This window comes from Opisthocomus hoazin, chromosome 19 (genome assembly GCF_030867145.1).
Source record: "Opisthocomus hoazin isolate bOpiHoa1 chromosome 19, bOpiHoa1.hap1, whole genome shotgun sequence".
NCBI classification, from domain to species: domain Eukaryota; kingdom Metazoa; phylum Chordata; class Aves; order Opisthocomiformes; family Opisthocomidae; genus Opisthocomus; species Opisthocomus hoazin.
The window spans coordinates 5644543-5664016 of record NC_134432.1 but is presented as its reverse complement, the minus strand read 5'-3'; the positions used below and the strand labels follow the sequence as shown (position 1 = coordinate 5664016).

At 50.2% G+C, this 19474-nt stretch overlaps 1 protein-coding gene across 6 annotated transcripts in view; it reads right to left on the bottom strand.

Moving 5' to 3' along the window:
- Positions 1–19474, bottom strand: part of SLC31A1 (solute carrier family 31 member 1) — a 35159-nt gene that overhangs the window by 8078 nt on the left and 7607 nt on the right. Inside the window, exon 1 of one of the 6 annotated variants that reach the window (XM_075439480.1) lies at positions 10926–11113. The exons of 4 other annotated variants lie outside the window; for them this stretch is intronic. The gene's annotated coding sequence lies outside the window, so the exon portion shown is untranslated. Of the gene's footprint in view, positions 1–606; positions 847–10925; positions 11114–19474 lie in introns of those variants that run through there. One more of the 6 variants, XM_075439478.1, reaches the window with a different exon arrangement.

Genomic DNA, 19474 nt, shown 5'->3' with positions numbered 1-19474 from the left:
GGAACATGTTTAACAAAGAAATTATGTTAGGTAGTACAAGACCTATTACCAAGCAAAGGTCTGCAGTAGCCCCAGGCAATCCAATTTCATTTCCACGAGTTTTACATTGTCACATCTCCCCTCTAATCACATCACACACAATGAGAGAAACACTCTGGCTGCCAGTCCAGATCCCTAATCTGGTTACTGCAAATCTGGTACGTCTGGACACTCCACATTAAAAATAAAAATACACCTCGTGGTTGGAGGTGGACATGGCTTCTGCAGTCTGCACCCCAGCACACCTTGGGATGGAACCATGGACAATTTCTGGTATGAAATGAAAAGTCACCAGGTGGAAACAGCAACAGGAGAGAAAACGACCTGGCAATACCAGTCAGTCCTGAAATGGCGGGACCCGGCAGCGTGACAGCGCCAGGCAAAGGCAACCCTCGCACAGCCCAGGTGAGACACCACTGAAGGTAAGTCAGCACCCACACTGCTGTACAAGACCCTGCCTGGAATACTGTGTATCCTCCCAACCTAGTCCAGCTCTCAAGTAAAACCAAGTGAAATAGAAACCCAAGTACAGACACTTTATCAAATTGAAGTTTAAAAAAAACCCACCAAAACAGAGAAATGTACTTCCTTGCAGATAAATCATCCGGAGTGTTTACAGCTGGGAAAAAAAGAGCTTTTTAAGCTAAAAGACAATATGGTGTTTGAACAGATAAGTTTGAATATATTTAGATCGGAAAGGGGAAATGAAACTCTAGGAGCGCTTTCTAAACTGAAAGCAGCACCAGCAAACAAAACCCAGATGGCAACCAGCTGATGGTGGAGCTCGTTCAGCCCGTGACAGTGACCTTACGACACAGCAGTGCAGCCTTGCAGAGCATCAGTGCCAGGGGGTGAGCTCAAAGGCTTTGGAGGTAAATGAAAAAGAGCAACGAGAGAAGTTAAAGATCGGGTAAGGTAAGGAAACTAAGTCAGCAGTGCTGGGGAAGAACTCCAGAGAAAGCATTAACACTCCTCACAAACACTGGTATTAATTAATGCAAGGAAGCACCTGTATGCACCCCAGACAGCTGGTAGAAGCTACACCAGCAATACGCAGCTCAGGTATTTTCTGCATCTCAGCACAGATGAAGTTTGTAGCCAATCTCATTGCATCAGACAACTTCACAATAACTCCTCTGGAAAGTTAACTTCTAATATAATCTAATGGCACTGGCTAAAAGCAAAATGTATTCCCTGTCCATATTTAGTTCGCTCTGTCCCCGATTTGTGCTGAAATATTAAGGCCAGAAAAACAGCTCAGAAAAATGTTCAGGGGGAAGAAAAAAAAAGAGAGACTAATGCAAAAAGCAAGTCACCTGACACTGAAAAGCATTACCAAAGGACACCTGCAGACCAGACGGTGTGGTTTTCATACAGCACAGCTTTAAAGGTGATACTTACTGTTCCAGAGATGAAATGTTCAAGCGCTAGAACTGAAGTCCCAAAATACAAGCGATTCAGAAAGGAGTTCTCTGCCAAGACACACAAACTTCAAATCGTCTTTCGCAGCAGGAAAGGAAGAAGAACAAAGTGCTTTACACCACAGGATCAAAGATAAGTCTGCCGCAAGAGGAAAGAAGTAATGGAAGAACCTCCACTCTCCTCCAGCCAAAAATGTCATCTCCTCCCTCTTCTTCCTTCCGTTGACTGATACATTGCTTTCGCTTTGGATGCAACCTTCTCACTAGTGACTACTGTCCAATTTGATTATTTATTCTGTTTTGGTTTCGGCTGCCGCCGGCAACTAAAGCGCCATGCGGCCGCCCCTCCCCCCGCCGCGGTGCGGAGGAGAATGGAAAGAAAGAGGCAGAAACCGGTGGGTCGGCATAAGGGCAGTTTGACAGAACAGCAAACAGAGGGAAACAGGAACAACAACGGTGCAGGTAAGGAGAAAACACGACAAAACAGACCGCGCAACAGACCCGCTCTCTCAGACCGCACCGCCACCGCGCGCTCCCGAGCCGCGAGAGAGTTCCCGCCGCGCCGCTCCCACCGGAACCCAGCGTGACGTCACAGGGTATGGAATACCCAGCATGGTTTGGCCAGGTTGGGGTTGGGTCAGCCCACCCGGCTGTGCCCCTTCCTGGATTCTGGTGAAAATTAACCCTGTCCTGGCCAAACCCAGGAAATTATCCACCCCTTATTCCATACCATCTACGTCATGCCCAGGTCCCCCATTGTCCAGTTGATCACCACCACTTCTCCTGTCTCCAGACATCATTCCCTTAGTCTATGGATCATCACTCTAAAGTGTCCGTTGAGTTCATTTAGTCCATGACTTCGGGCTCCATCTGTCGTAATGGTCTTCCGTGGCAGGAGAGGTGATGTGTGGTGATGGGCAGTCACTTGCTGCATCCGGAGCTCATGGCTGATGTATCTGGTGCGGCCCGTGCCCACAGTCTGCAGGTCGGAGACGTCGATCGCGATGAAGTTGCTGGGTGCCAGTTGTTGAAAAACCAGGTCCAGTCCCATCATCGCTGTGCTCTGCTAGGTTTTTCATCAAAAAGTCCATCCTTCTTTAATCTGGACGATTCTTACTACGGTACTACTGGTATAACATATAACAATTATAACAGTGATAACAGACAGTGACAGGGTTATTTAACAATTAACTTTATACAAATTATTTATGGACTATTCTCACCCAAAATCAAATCCCCATGAGGTACACATCGGACTTCCCCATCCTTCCGCATTACCCACCAGGTACACCCAGGTCCTTGAGCAAAAGCAATCCCCCGGACGGGCTTGCCTTTGCCCGAGGCAGGACTGACCCAAACCGTCTTCCCTAACATGTTCCGCATGTGCACTACAGGGACTTTATCCCCTTCTACGGGGCGCTGAGGTTTTGACTGGGCAGGACCAGCCCGGTTGGTGGACCCTCTGGTGTTAACCAACCAGGTGGCCTTTGCTAAATGGGTATCCCAGTTTTTGAAGTCCCATTTCCCATTGCCCTCAAAGTGGTTTTTAGCAGCCCATTGTAACGTTCGATCTTTCCAGAGGCTGGTGCATGGTAGGGGATGTGATACACCCACTCAATACCGTGTTCTTTGGCCCAGGTGTCTATGAGGCTGTTGCGAAAATGAGTCCCGTTGTCCGACTCGATTCTTTCGGGAGTGCCATGTCACCACAGGACTTGTTTTTCCAGGCCCAGGATGGTATTCCGGGCGGTGGCATGGGGCACAGGGTAGGTTTCCAGCCATCCGGTGGTGGCCTCCACCATTGTGAGCACATAGCGCTTGCCTTGGCGGGTCTGTGGCAGTGTGATGTAGTCAATCTGCCAAGCCTCCCCATATTTATATTTTAGCCATCGTCCTCCAGACCACTGAGGCTTTACCCGCTTGGCTTGCTTGATTGCAGCGCATGTCTCACATTCATGGATAACCTGTGCGATGGTGTCCATGGTCAAGTCCACCCCTCGGTCACGAGCCCATCGGTATGTCGCGTCTCTTCCTTGGTGGCCCGAGGTGTCATGGCCCACCGAGCTATAAAGAGTTCACCCTTATGTTGCCAGTCCAGATCCACCTGAGCCACTTCAATCTTAGCAGCCTGATCTACCTGGTGGTTGTTTTGATGTTCCTCTGTGGTCAGACTCTTAGGGACGTGGGCGTCCACGTGACGGACTTTTACAGCCAACTGCTCCAAACAGGCCGCAATTATCTTGCCACAATGGGGCAGCCCAGATAGGTTTGCCTCTGCGCTGCCAGTTTTTCTTCTTCCATTGCTGCAGCCACCCCCACAAGGCACTGGCCACCATCCAGGAGTCAGTGTAAAGATAGAGCACTGGCCACTTCTCTCGACTGGCAATGTCTAAAGCCAGCTGGATGGCTTTCACCTCTGCAAACTGGCTGGACTCACCTTCTCCCTCGGCAGTTTCCGCGACTTGTCGTGTAGGGCTCCACACAGCAGCCTTCCACCTCTGCTGCTTCCCCACAATGCGACAGGACCCATCCGTGAACAGGGCATACTGTTTCTCATCTTCTGGCAGCTGGTTATACAGTGGGGCCTCTTCAGCACATGTCACCTTCTCCTCTAGCGATGCTCCAAAATCTTTGCCTTCTGGCCAGTCCATGATTACCTCCAGAATTCCTGGGTGACTGGGGTTTCCCATTCGGGCGCGCTGGGTGATCAGCGCAACCCACTTACTCCACGTAGCATCGGTGGCATGATGCGTAGAGGGGACCCTCTCTTTGAACATCCAGCCCAGGACCGGCAATCGTGGTGCTAGGAGGAGCTGTGCTTCAGTGCCCACCACTTCTGAAGCAGCTCGAACGCCTTCATATGCTGCCAGAATCTCTTTTTCAGTGGGAGTATAGCGGGCCTCGGATCCTTTGTATCCCCGGCTCCAGAACCCCAGGGGTCGACCTCGAGTCTCCCCTGGTGCTTTCTGCCAGAGACTCCAGATTGGGCCATTCTCCCCGGCTGCGGTGTAGAGCACGTTTTTAACATCTTGCCCTGACCGGACTGGACCAAGGGCTACGGCATGAACTATCTCCCGTTTAATCTGTTCAAATGCCTGTCATTGCTCAGGGCCCCATTCAAAATCATTCTTCTTCTGGGTCACGTGGCTTACAGTCTGGCTGTAATTTGGGATGTGCATCCTCCAAAAACCCACAACACCCAGGAAGGCCTGTGCTTCCTTTTTGCTGGTTGGTGGAGACATAGCTGCTATTTTGTTGATGACATCCATTGGGATTTGACGGCGCCCATCCTGCCATTTTATCCCCAAAAACTGGATCTCTTGCGCAGGTCCCTTGACTTTACTTCGCTTAATGGCGAAACCGGCTTTCAGAAGGATCTGAACTATTTTCTCCCCTTTCTCAAAAGCTTCCTCCGCTGTGTCACCCCATACAATGATGTCATCGATGTACTGCAGATGTTCTGGAGCTTCACCCTGTTCCGGTGCAGTCTGGATAAGTCCATGGCAAATGGTGGGACTGTGTTTCCACCCCTGGGGCAGTCGATTCCAGGTGTACTGGATGCCCCTCCAGGTGAAAGCAAACTGTGGCCTGCACTCTGCTGCCAAAGGGATGGAGAAGAATGCATTAGCGATGTCAATTGTAGCGTACCACTTGGCTGCCTTCGACTCCAGCTGATACTGAAGTTCTAGCATGTCTGGCACGGCAGCACTCAGCGGTGGTGTGACTTCATTCAGGCCACGGTAGTCTATTGTCAGTCTCCACTCTCCAGTAGATTTTCTCACTGGCCATACGGGACTATTAAAGGGTGAGCGAGTTTTGGTGGTCACTCCTTGACTCTCCAGCTGGCGGATCAGCTGATGAATGGGGAGAAGGGAGTCTCGGTTGGTACGATACTGTCGCCGGTGCACCGTTGTGGTCGCGATTGGCACCTTTTGTTCTTCAACCCTCAGCAACCCCACAACGGAAGGATCCTCCGAGAGACCAGGCAAAATGGACAGCTGTTTAATTTCTTCCGTCTCCACAGCAGCTATGCCAAAAGCCCACCGATACCCCTTTGGGTCCTTGAAGTAGCCTCTCCTAAGACAGTCTATCCCAAGGATGCACGGAGCCTCGGGGCCAGTTACAATGGGGTGCTTCTGCCAGTCCTGCCCAGTGAGGCTCACTTCAGCCTCCAGTACACTCAGCTCTTGGGACCCCCCTGTCACTCCCGAAATGCAAATGGACTCTGACCCTTTGAACTCTGATGGCATTAAAGTACACTGTGCACCAGTGTCCACTAGAGCTTTATACTCTTGTGGATCTGACGTGCCAGGCCACCGAATCCACACCGTCCAATAGACACGGTTGTCCCTTTCCTCCAGCTGGCTGGAGGCAGGGCCCCTCTAATCCTCGTCAGAGCATTTGCTGCTCACTTGCTGTAAAAATGACTTGGAGGTCCCTTCCAGAGGATCGGAATCAAGATCAAACTGTCTGCCTGGTCTGGAGAGCTGGCTGCTGGAAACTGGAGCAGCATTTTTCCTAACAGAATCCCCTTTTGTGATTGTTTTACCTCGCAACTCACGCACTCGTGCCTCTAGACTTGAGGTGGGTTTTCCATCCCACTTCCTCATGTCCTCTCCGTGGTCACGCAGGTAGAACCACAGGGTGCCCCGTGGTGTGTAGCCTCTGTACTCTCTCTCCTGAGCAGAGAAACGCTTGCCCCTAATAGCCGAGATGCGGGCCCGCACAGGTGGGGAGTAGGACATATCCTCTTTGAATTGCTGGAACTGCCGGGACAGTTTATTCACAGCTGAGACAAGGGAGGAAGAGAGACTTTCCTCATTGGCGGAGTCTGACAGCCACCTCATCCACTGTTGGTGCCTCCTTACCTTTCCAGTTTACTACTGCCAGTGAGTTGGCATATGAGGAGGGTGCGCTCCGCACAAACTTCTTCCACATAGATGCTGTGCAGTGGACTTCATCTGGGTCTGTGGGTACCTGCTCATCGCCTGGTTCATAGTAAACCAGCTCCCGCACAGCTAATTTCCTCAGGTACTGAATACCCCTTTCCATATTGGTCCACTTGCCAGGGTAACATACAAAATCATCACTGAAGGGGTACCTCTCCCTCACGCCTGACAGAAGTCTCCTCCAGAGGCTGAGGACTTGTTCCTTCTTCCCAATGGCCTTGTCAACGCCCCCATCCCTGGCCAGGGATCCCAGCTGCTTGGCTTCCTTGCCCTCTAACTCCAAGCTGCTGGCCCCGTTACCCCAGCACCGCAGCAGCCAGGTGACAATGTGCTCGCCTGGGTGGCGGCTGAAATCTTTCCACATGTCTTGCAGCTCGCCCAGGGACAGGGACCGGGTGATGATCTCTGTCTCTATCTCCCGCGATGACCCTGGCTCATCGTCATCCCGCCCGGAGCGATCTGCTCTCTTTGCGTCTTTCTTTAGTTTTACGGGGGCGACTGCTACCAGCACAGGTTGGTCACTGGGCTCAGTCACTGTGCCTGTGGCTGGAGCTGGGGCTGGAGCTGCTGCTGTGCCCGCCGGGGGAGCTGGGACCACGCCAGTGGCTGCAGCAGCCGTGGTGCTGGTCGGGGGGGCTGTGACTGCCTGCTGGGCTGGAGGGGCTGCAGGGCCGGCTGGGGGGGCAGCGCCAGTGCCTGCTGCTTCGTTCCCCCCCTTTCCCCTTTAGGGCAGTGAATCAGGTTGAACAGGGCTCGGTAGGCGTGGGCCAGACCCCAGCACATTGCAGTGATTTGTGCCTCTCTCGAGTTCCCAGGGTGGCAGCACACTTTTTGCAGATATTTTATCAGATTGTCTGGATTCTGTATTTGTTCAGGGGTGAGTTTAAAACACACCGGGGGTGCCCACTGCCCTAGACACCTGCCCATGCTGTCCCACACACCCAGCCACTCACAGCTATCCGGCCCCGGGGCAGGTCTCTGCACGATGTTCTTAACTACTTGTTTAACCCTGAACAAGACCCAAAACCCATTCAGGAGGCAGAACAAAAGGAGAGTGCTGGCCTGGGCATCCCACGGGTACTCTAAATTCTCAAAAGCTGTTAGGACTGGCCTGAAGGAGAGAGGGGGGGCGAAAGAGTGGGGGAAAGTATCCCCCCTGGTTTTCCCCACAGGCTGGGTTCGATTAATAACAAATTCTAAGACATAGGATCCGAGGTACGGAAATGACCGCAGTGCCGCATGCAAACACAAGCCTAATTTCATGCACAGTGATGTTATCATGTCATAAGTCGATATCGTACAGTACAGCAAAATCGTCATCCTGATCTTTTTCCCCGAGGTAACAAACAGCACGGCGGCAAACACATACAGCAAGGAAGGATTTACGTAGCAGAGACATCTGATCAAAGTCAGAAACAATTTTTACCGGCGACTTTAACGCAGTAAATGCGTATAATAAATTTTAACAAAATCTAAGAAAGCAGTTTTAACACCCGCTGCTCAGCCCTGCCGTTATCCCCGCCCCACGCCTGGGCGCCAATTCTATGTCTTGGTTTCGGCTGCCGCCGGCAACAAAAGCACCACGCGGCTGCCCCTCCCCCCGCCGCGGTGCGGAGGAGAATGGAAAGAACCAGGCAGAAACCGGTGGGTCGGGATAAGGGCAGTTTGACAGAACAGCAAACAGAGGGAACAGGAACAACAACGGTACAGGTAAGGAGAAAACACGACAAAACAGACCCGCTCTCTTGGACCGCACCGCCACCGCGCGCTCCCGAGCCGCGAGAGAGTTCCCGCCGCGCCGCTCCCACTGGAACCCAGCGTGACGTCACAGGGTATGGAATACCCGGCATGGTTTGGCCAGGTTGGGGTTGGGTCAGCCCACCCGGCTGTGCCCCTTCCTGGATTCTGGTGAAAATTAACCCTGTCCTGGCCAAACCCAGGACGATTCATTTTAGGATTTCGTGCTCCCGCCAAACTCTGCAGGTCCCAATACACTCCACAGAAGCCCTGGCAGTTTGCCAGATTAAAAACTCCCTTCACGGCTGGGTTGTGTCCAACTTCTCACTAATTTACCATCAGTGGTCTTCAGAAAGCGGGAAACTGGATGGGTTCTCTAGATATTTACAGTGTACTAACAAACAACAAGGTCAAGTATTCACAAGCGGCTGCGTGTGGATGGGCAGGGTCTTGGTGTAGGTTACAAAGGGCACGCTTGATGCTCACCTGTGTAGCCCCTTCCCACCCCGCTCTACCAGTGCTCCAATGCCAAATCCAACCTCCTACTGCAGCCACCCAACACTGAGCCACATTTTACGGGATCCTGAAAAGGATGGGATATTCAGTAGTGTAAGAGGAAATAACCCAGACCGAGACACTTCAGCTGTCTTTTGTGTTACTGAAGGTAACCAACACGTGGATGAATTGCTGTTCAAAAATAAATCACATCCAGCAGAACACCCCAGTGAATCAGTCTGAGTTACAACTTAGGAGGTCTCTACCTGCGCCTTGGGGTGATAAACAGTATCTAGAGCAGCAGCAGGTTAATGGCTGTGTAATATTTCAAGCTGCAAACCTCTGGTTGGCTTTTGCAGACCGTTGAGCGACAAGCTGACTGACACGGAGCTGCGTGTCTCATGAAAAGAAGAGCGCTGTTTTTAGCAAGCCTGACTCTACACCTGGAGGAAAAAAAATCCAAACACACAAGCTTCTCTTATAGCGAATTCTTTAAATAGGTTTAGTCTTGGACAAACCCAGCACTTCAGCAGCAGGTATTTTTGTCTGAATGGATCACCTGATCTTTTGACTGCTGCCAGACCAGACCGCTGCCGACTCCACATGTTTGCACAGAGAGAAAGAGAGGCATTGGGGCGGATTCCTGAGCACGCCCTGGAGAGGGCAGCTGGAACAGACCCCGGCTGCAGCAGGCTCCGGTATTTCGAAGTGTTTGCACACCTGAAGGGCACAGACCTCATGGTGCACCTGCCTCGATGCTGCACTGTTAGCGGGGACGCACGCACAGCAGGATTTTCTTTGTACCCTGCACCAGCCTACCACACAAGAAAACAAACAGGGTGGGACAGGAGAGAGGAATGAGGAAATGCACTCCAGGGCTTGTTTCTGTGCCGTCATCCAGGTCAGGGGAGCCACAGCCTGCATTTCACGACCCCTCCAATTCTGCAGGAAAACAGCAAGACTCAGAGCTACACACAGGCCTTCTCTTACTTAAGGCCATCATCCTGGAGCAGGACCAACCTCAGCACATAGGCAGGGTATGTTCAGGCAGAGGTTTCTGTCCCTCTGCTGCAATGCCCCCTTGGCAGCTCAGCAAACCAACCTGGCCCAGGGTGGTGTGCAGCCAGGAGCAGAATCTGGCAGTAACAGACTCTTAGCTCAAGTTCAGCATCACAACATACTTTCACCTTCCACCACCATTTATCCAGTGCTGCCTCATCTCACGCATACAAGGAAGCCAAGGCACACAGACAGGTATTTTATGCCAGTGCACAGCAGAAACAACAGGTAAATGAGCTGGACCTGGTGAGATGCCAAACACAAAGCAGTCTTCTCAAGCAGGTCTCAGCCATAAGTCAAGTGCCATTATACACACCCTCCGCCACAGTTTCCCAACCTATTGCTTCTGCCCTGGAAACAGTTAATCCAGAATTCTGCTGCCCCACAGTCAACCACAGAGTTTTTCCTGTGGCAAAGAGCCTTCCAGACACCCGAGGGAGATACACCTTTTAGCGCAGAATCACAGGACATGCAGAAACAGGACAGGCTATGGGAAGGGTCTGCCAAGCTCCCAGTGAGTACTTTACAAATCAGCTCGGTCTGAAACATGGTGCATAAACAGAGCTTCCTTAAAGTCACAGTGAAAAGGAATGAAGCCCCTTTCCAAATCACCAGTCTAACAGGATTAACAACCAGAGCCCTTAATCGATGCCCATTAGAGCAGCCAACTCCTCCCTCCAAAACAGTGCCTCATCTTTCCCATGTCAGTTTGGAAACAGCAAGAAATAAAACTAATTCCACTGGCTCGGCCCAAAATGACTGGAGCTTTAAAAAACACCTCTTCAGCCTCCTTCACACTAGTTACTTGTTGAACATAGAGAGTGCTTGCTGCAGTGGCCCACCGCACAGCGGCAGCAAGCACGCCAGCCATGCCAGCGGGGCTGGCCCCTGCACAGAAGCCTCCGGACTTCTCTCTCAACACAGCTGGAGGGATTTGTACCCTGCATCTCTCCACCAACGCTGCTGGTGGCAAGAACAGGGTCGGGGGGCTCTCTCTTCTCCTGAACAAGAACTGGAAAAGATCTGGTAAGATTTACTAAGAATTAAAATGAAGGCTTCTGAAAGAAATCCAAGGGAAAAAGATTAAAAATAGCAAGTTGGAAAGGCAAAGATCTCTTGCTTGCACATCACGTATGTCTCAGTCCTGCGGGACACAAAGGAATGCTACATATAAAACACATAAGTAATGGAAAAGGCAACCAAAAGTTATCAGTGCTCTACTTACAGCAGTCCAGCTGGCAGACTATTTGAGCTCCCCTGGCTCTGAGCTTGTGGTCTCAAGCCCAATCCTTTTTTTTTTTTTTTTTAAAGTGCTGTAAATGGTGGTGGGAGGGGAGGCAGGGAGCCTGCAGACACTGCAGCACTGTTCACTGGCCCCAGCCGTGGTCTCCACTGAATGGTCTGAGCTAGTCGAATGGTCTGAGCTAGTCATGGTGAGGCTTAAGCACTGCTTCTAGTTTATTCAATTTCCTGGCAAACTCGAACACGTTAACCGCTTCCTTTCCAAATGGGTGGACTTGCTGGGACTCCGCTAGGATCCCAGGCTTAGCTCCAGCACTGCTCAAAGGCACAGCAGAGGCACAGACCAGTGCTACCTGTTCATGCTGTAGGGCTACCCAGCAATGTCAGCCAGAGCCCTGCTGCGCCAAGCTATATAGATGCACTTTAAAGATACGGGGAACAAACAGATCATTCTTCAGTAATGTAATATAATGGGTTTTAGATACAAACTATTGTTCACCATGGCCAAAACTCCCCTTGGAGCTCTCCCGAGCAGCTTCAGGAGCCCCAGGCTGGGACTCCGACACACAAGGAGGGACTGTGCCCAGCGCCCAACACCCAACATACAACTGTGTTTGACCCACACCTCTCAATTACACACCCCTGGTTTCTCTTGCGCAGCTCCTGAAGAAGCAGCTCTTAGTGCTATGTTAAGAATTTAAGGGATGTTTGCAAGGTCACAGCAGAACTATGTGGCTTGGCTTTGTACTGCGTCACCACCTTAGAGTCCTGTACCAGAAGTTTAAGGCTTCCTAAAAAGCTCAACACACTAGAAGGGGTTCGGATTAAGAGCAAGAAACAAAAGTGAATGCCTCGGGAGAGGAGCTCCGATACGTTTTGAGGGTTAGGTTGTCAGGCTGCGTTAGTCTGTATTTCCTGGGTTTTGTCCATGAGCAGAGAAGCTTGCAAATCGATTCAAGGCAGATCAGGGGAGTCAAGCAGAAACACACAGTGTGACAGACACCTGTAAGCAGAAGGGATACGGCTGAGCCGATGGGCTTCAGAAGCTTTTGAAGGAAGAAGACAGGTACTCTGGAGGATGTCCAGCTTGAGAAGCCAGAGGGTGGAGCACACGGAGTGGGGAATGATGGCTAAAAAAAGACCTGAGCAGGGCAACAGACAACATCTTGTGTTCAGCTTTGAAAGGGGACGATGTCTGGGCAGACCATGACGTGCAGAGATGGAAGCAGTCAGCAGGGACATCGGAAGAGAGAGGCAGCCAAGTTGGTAGCATGTACAGACCAGCTCTTCGTCAGCTATCGTGCACAATACAAGCAGAAGCGTGGGTTTTTAAAAATAACCTACAGGGCTGTCAGTTTTTCATGAGGGGAGAAAACCACACAGGAGAACCAATCCTCTGTCATCACCTCCATCAAGGATCCCAGGCTGGAACCATTACAGCACGGTTGTGGATGCTGAAGGTGACGGTGCAGAACACAGCATATCAAAACTGCTCCGTTGTTCATGAGCCATGCCCACAACTGACGGTATTCATCCAGGCCGAGACAGACCCTTTCCAAGGCGACCTTGACAAACCCTAGAGCCAGGATATATCACAGAATCCCAGCATGGCAGGGGTTGGCAGGGCCCTCTGTGGGTCACCCAGCCCAACCCCCTGCCCAAGCAGGGTCACCCAGAGCAGGCTGCACAGCACCGCGTCCAGGCGGGGCTGGAATATCTCCAGAGAAGGAGACTCCACAGCCTCCCTGGGCAGCCTGGGCCAGGGCTCCGTCACCCTCAGAGGGAAGAAGTTCTTCCTCATGTTCAGCTGGAAATTCCTCTGGCTGGGCACCACTGAAAAGAGTCTGGCCCCATCCTTCTGACACCCACCCTGCAGATATTTCTAAGGTCCCCTCTCAGCCTTCTCTTCTCCAGGCTAAACAAGCCCAGCTCCCTCAGCCTTTCCTCATAGCACAGATGCTCCAGTCCCCTCATCATCCTCGTAGCCCTGCGCTGGACTCTCTCCAGTAGCTCCTCATCTTTCTTGAACTGGGGAGCCCAGAACTGGACACAGTACTGCAGATGGGGCCTCACCAGGGCAGAGCAGAGGGGGAGGAGAACCTCCCTCAACTGCTGGCCACACGACTCTTGATGCACCCCAGGACACCATTGGCCTTCTTGGCAGCCAGGGCACACTGCTGGCTCATGGTCAACTTGTCATCCACCAGCACCCCCAGGTCCCTCTCCACAGAGCTGCTCTCCAGCAGGTCTGCCCCAGCCTGTACTGGTGCCTTGGGGTTGCTCCTCCCCAGGTGCAGGACCCTGCACTTGCCCCTGTGGGACTTCTTCAGGTTCCTCTCTGCCCAGCTCTCCAGCCTGTCCAGGTCACGCTGAATGGCAGCACAGCCTGCCGGTGTATCCACCACTCCTCCCAGTTTGGTGTCATCAGCAAACTTGCTGAGGGTACACTCTAACTCTTCATCCAGGTCACTGATGAACAGGGAGGGAGTGGAGCAAAGCCTCATGTCACAGGGAGGTTTGGGGGTGAAGGATTAATCCAGAGTTCATCTCAAGTTCTCTGCAGCACAGCCAGATCACAAAGTTTGGGCTAATAACCATGCCCTGCAAGTACATGCCCCTTCCTCGGTGCCTGTGGGAATTCACTGAGGGTCTGCAGGTCTTTGCAAAGATCACCAGAGAGCCCGGCCAAATGGAGTCATTTTGCTGTTTCCTCACTCTTATCCGAGCTGCAAACCTCTACCCTTCAGGGCTGCTGGCTGCCACTCTTTACTTGTTTTATTCTTACCAAATCCTTGTGCTTTTTTCCACATTCCACACTTGCACGAACACACGTCTGTCCCTCTCACTGTAGGGCTGCTCTGTGCCCAAGAGACAGGCTGCACCCTCCACACTCGTGGACGGAGGGGGAAAATAAAAAAAAAAAAAAAAAAAGAGTGGTCCAGCCTATGGATTCCAGTTGAGAGGCTGGTTCACACAGGCTTCCCGGAGTTGCACACTATTTGGCAGCTTGGCACAGTTCCATATGTTAATCAACTGTTAATTAAAATGAAGATTAAAAGAAGTTGATAAAGCATCGGCATTCGTTCAACCTGTAAGTTCCTGTCCTTCGCTTTCCACCAAAGCACCAGTCAGCTACGCAACCAAGGCAAAGCGGCTCGCATTCACTTCACACAATCCCCATTGCTCAAGAGAGGCCAGAGCTCTTCCTCTCAGCATGGCTACAATCACGTCCCTTTGATGGAGTTTATTTTCACAGCAGACTTGCCTGGTCACCTTCTGTTAGAGACCCTGCTTGATCTGCTTCCCTAGAAGGGGACGGTCATTCCTAATCTTCCAGCTTCTTCAGACTCTTCAGGAAATCTCTAAATCTTTGAACAAGAAAAAAAAACCCTAAGGACAGACTGTTCTTTACAGGACAATGCACTGAACTTGATGAGGCGGAGCATCATGCCAGCCCATGTCATTACTAATGGGCCCAATGAAGTGAAAGGCAGCAGAAAACAATCCTGCAGAGCAGAAAACCAAAGACTATAAGACTGATAACATCGGAGGAAAGGCTGGGAAATGCTGACAAGAGATGTGTACAGATGGAGAAAGTAACAGTGATTTAGGTAGGCTGAGCAACAGACTCTTCTCCGGCCAAGCTTTTTGCTCAGCCCTGCTGAAACTAGAGGAGATGGAACAGCAATAAATGAAGGGTACTCCCGAGAAGCACGGCAAAACTGACAAGTCCTTGCCAATGTTTTCCTGGCTTTAACCTTATTTCTGCTAGAGAAGTCTGACACTTAACAGCCCTGGTTCAAGCACCCGGGACGCACACAAAGCTTTGCACCGAGGCCCAAGAGTGCTCTGCTACTGCCTCACAAAGGGTCCCAAACTCCACCGAGCTACAACCTGGCAGTTAGATTAGGTGATTGTTGTAGGTCCCTTCCAACTCAACTATTCTGTCCTACTCTATTCTGTATCAGCTCCTTTGCTAGTGCTGGCCACTTCTCAATCCTCGCTCAGTAGAGCAGGTAAGATTACCACAGGGTAGAGGCTTGCAAAGTGCAGCCTGGCGCCCGGCTGTTCTGCAGACATAGCTGAGCACACATCTGTTACAGAAGTGTCACTCAAGGGAGTTGTTTCTGGGTGACGGACAGATGCTGAAACCCGTCACGAGGCTGAGGGCGGTTGGTGAAGCTCTTCTCCACAAAGGACAGCCAGGCAGGACACAGCAAACAAGTTCTGGAGAAACAGGTATCAGAAATGACGTGAACAGAAGCATTCTACTACACCAGCAATAACCTGCTACCATCCTAATAAAACAGCAGTACTTTCAAGCTGACTGAGCCCAAGTTAACCTCCCCAGTGGGACACTTTCAAAGAAGCTGAGCATATTCCACCCTTGGTCGTCTTTGACAACCCCAGCCAGAGAGACTATTATAAGCCGAGAAAATCAAAAGTGCAGTTCAGGGAACAAAGCCCAGCTCGCTTGGCCCAGAGCCACCCACCCACTGACCAGAAGCAGAAGGCCAGGAACAGACATGTCAACCACAAGTTGCTTTTTTCACTGCTAACAAACACCAATAAACATTATAGTCAGCAGGCAGAAAGGTGAGATGCTACATCAGCAGACAGTAAACTTGAATGGTACCAATTAACAGGCAATGTAGATCTCTTCAACAGTTCAAAGTTCGGCTGTTCATCTCTGAGTGTCACAGAACTTTCCCCTTTTTCATGTTACTGCTCCAGCTCCAACAGAACAGCACCCGCCTCCAGCCAGCTCTTCTCGCTGGGCACAGAACACAAGAACATGCAAGTGTCATCTCGGCTGCCAAAGCCAGAGCAGATCAGTTCTGCAGCAGGTCTGTGACTTCTGCACTCAGCAGCAACTTGCCATGCTCAAGCCCAACATGAGCACAGTATCTTCTGTTCTGTACACGTGCAGTATTTCCCCCCTCCCTGTTTTCGTTTCTCTGTTTCTTCCACCACTAGCCTTTTGGATCCTGTACTTGCTCTGCACTGTTGATTGTTCTGCTCTGTGTCTAGCCAGATGAGGCAGCTGTCCCCCTTTTCTGACACCCAGGAGCACAGAAGTTTCTGGAAAGCAGCAGAACTGAGGCACCTCAGAACATGCAAGACCTACAGAGTGAATGCCAGTCCCACAGCTCTCAATGCAGAGTAGATGCCATATGAAAGGTGACTCTAGCACTCATCAGGAGAAAAGAGAGAGATGCCAAAACTGACAGAGGATGATATTTTACTCTTTCTTTATAAAACATCCAGGCTAAAGGGCTCCTACGAAAGCTTGTCAGACAGCAAAACTGCTTATAGCCAAAGCCAGCATGAATTCAGAGCTAGTACTAACAAGTTTCCATCAAAGGCAATTCCCAGGAGGCATCTACAGAAGAACTTCTTCAGCACTCCCTGTGCACGTCAAAGACTTCTGAAGCAATTATCCCAGGACCACAGTCTGACAGGCCACTCCATAATAACTTCATCTCTTTCCTCAGATCATCAAGGGTATGAAACAGTAACACAGCAATGTGCACCCATGTCAAAAATACCTGGTATTTAGCATCCGGGGAGGAGAAACCCGAAGGCCTCCCCTTCCCCCAGGGATTGTGCTGAGTTTAAGCAGAGATAAGGCAGAATGGCTTAAATCCCAGGAGTTTAACAGGCCTTGCTGGGATGCCAAATAGCTGAGTGCAGCCTGCTTACCGTGCACTAAGAGGTTCGGTCAGAAATCACCCGAGAACCCTCTCTAAAAACCACTTAGCGCTCACTTGTCAGCTGAAAAAAGCTGCCTAACCCTGCTTCTCATGGGTGGAAGGAAAAGGGACAGCAGCAGGGAAGAGGAGACAGAAAAGAAGTGCCATGTGGTGCGTATTTTCCAAGATTATGTAACTTCTTGAATAAATAGATACTTCCTTATCCTCTGTGGCAGTTTCTGCAGAAACATTACACAACTGAGCACAGGAATGGCAACTGGGAAGATATGATCCATACAGCCAGAGAGAAGGAAACATCCTGCTGCGTGCTAAGGAACAAATGGGAGAGTCCTGAGCCTCACAATACTCTTGAAAAACTTTTTAATGTAAAAAACCACTAATTTTTGGAACTGTATCTTGCAAGACACGTATCCTGCAAGATTAGACAGCTTCTGTTCCCTTAGAAAACCCAGGCCTAGTGAAGAATGTCTCTCCCTGTGTTATATGCCCTAATCAAGAACAGCTTCTAGCATGTGTTCTTCTACCTACAACAGACTTTGTTTAAATGAAGGATTTAAATCTTAGCATGAAAAAACCCCCAAATCCTTTTGTGTACAAGATTCTTCATTGTGCTCACTAATCCAGCATCCAGATTCCTGCAGGTTCACACCACCCGCACCACTGGTACGTACAAAAAGGAGCCAGCCTGTCTCACACAGAAAGGGTGTCTCTGTCCAGAGGGTAAGGAGCTGTATCGCTGTTTGTGACCATTCAGTGGCCACAGGCAGAAGCATTCAATCTGTAAGGAATGCCAGATATGTCAGGATGCAAGACAATGTACTCCTCACAAGCGAATACCCGATAAACCATTGCTACACCGCTTCAGCAAGCGGGAAGGACACACACCAGGCTAAACAGTATAAACAGCTCCGACCAGATTTATTTAAAATGGTGCCTTCTAGCTTTAAGCCCTGTAAGATTGTAAACTAATCTCAGGAGACACAAAATGAAACCACGAGTCAGCGAGTGTATTCCCAAGTAAGCAAGCAAAAGTTTCCTCAGCTGCAGAAATGCAATGTGACTCCATGTGCCCTAACAGTGCATTACTCGGCCTTTAATACAGGTGCAAGGTTACAGATGCTATCTAGCAACATCATAAATACCTTTGTCTCATGTAGATAAAACTAATGCTGAGGGTAACAAAATGGATGGCATTGGTTTATTACGGGCCTCATAAAAGGGAGCCTAAAGTCCATCAACACAGACGCTTCAGAAGGCTCACAGAAGATTCCCAGATCTTACCCTACTTGCCTTTGTTCCAAAAGTCAACACAGGAGGACCCGTGGTTGAGATTTACAGTCACAGAACCACTGAGGTTTAGGACACCTCCCAAGATCATCTAGTCCAAGTTCCCTGCTCAGGCAGGCTCAGCTGAAGCGGGTTGCCCAGTCAGCACCCTACTACTCCCCGAGCCCGATGACTGCGCATGTAGTCTGATAGCCTGTACACGTCAAGGGCTTATCAGTTCTTGCAGAGATGGTGAGGAGCTGCTGCGTGGTCTGGAGAGCAAGGCCATCATTTACGGACGTAGATCCAGATCCTGCAGTCAAACTAAAAAGCTCCTGTTCTTGAATAGTTCATCCTGCGAAGCCTTTGGCAGACAAATCTTCCCTCCAGTGAACTCGGGCAGCACCTGAGGCACTGCAGTGCACTGCTAACAAATATAGCTTTAAGTTAATGGCGCAGTCGATAACAACCTAGCCACTGACACAAACCTGCGCGTGCGGAATACAAGCTCATTTTTCCCCTCTGGCGGTTTTTCAACATCATAATCAGACTTAGCCCAGAAAAGGCAACATTTGTCAAAGTTCTGAACTGGCTTTCAGGTATGTTTTGAGAATCTGAACAAGAAGAAAACCACCCTCCAGAACTCCTTGTTAATTAAGTTTTAGGAATCCATTCCACACATATGACAACAGACACACTGGTTTAAGCAATTCATATACATTTTTCCATCCCCAGTACTGCCACACACTAATCACAGGGAACCATCTCCATTGTGCATTAGCTTCCACCACATGCAAAAGCTTCCTTGAATATAACCCCAGGAGCATGTTTCACTCCTTTCTTTTCATATTTAAGTAGCTGTTTGTCTACAGTTACACCCTAGATGCATGTCCACGTGCAGACGCAGCATTTTAAGGTGGCCACTCAACCATTCACCTTCCCTGGAGCCGCCACGTTCCAGCCTGTGCCAGACATTGCCGTAATAGCCACATGTTGTTGATGTCAGCTTCTATGGGAATATGCTGGGACTTCCAGCTCTGGCGTGTCAGGGTTACCTTTTAAACATAGGCTTTCTAGTAAAGACCTCACAGTTTGCAAGACTGACTTTTAGGAAAATACTTACATTTTCCCTGCTTGCAGAAGGGAAGTGAATGCGTCTTCACCTCCCTTTGCATCACCATCTATGACTCTCCCTCAAAACAAAAACTTGTTCTACCATAGTCAAGAATCAAATTCTTTTGTGCTTCAATTGTTCAAAACACCAGTTGTTTTGAGAAGCCTGAAGCTGCTGCTGAGCAAAACGCAAGGCAGAACATAGGCCATCATCAGCAGAATCCACTCCACTGTGTTTTTAATTAAGCCCAGGAAGTCGATCTCTGCTTCAGCAGATGGTTTAAGACCAAAATATGCATCACCAGAGGCACTTTCCTACTCTTGCTCCAGTGATCTCTAACAGCAAGAGGACAGAACGTGTGACATACAAATAGCTCCCAGGTAGCAACGCAAATACAAATTCATAGCCCTAGACAAACAGCTTCCAGGTAGTAACGCA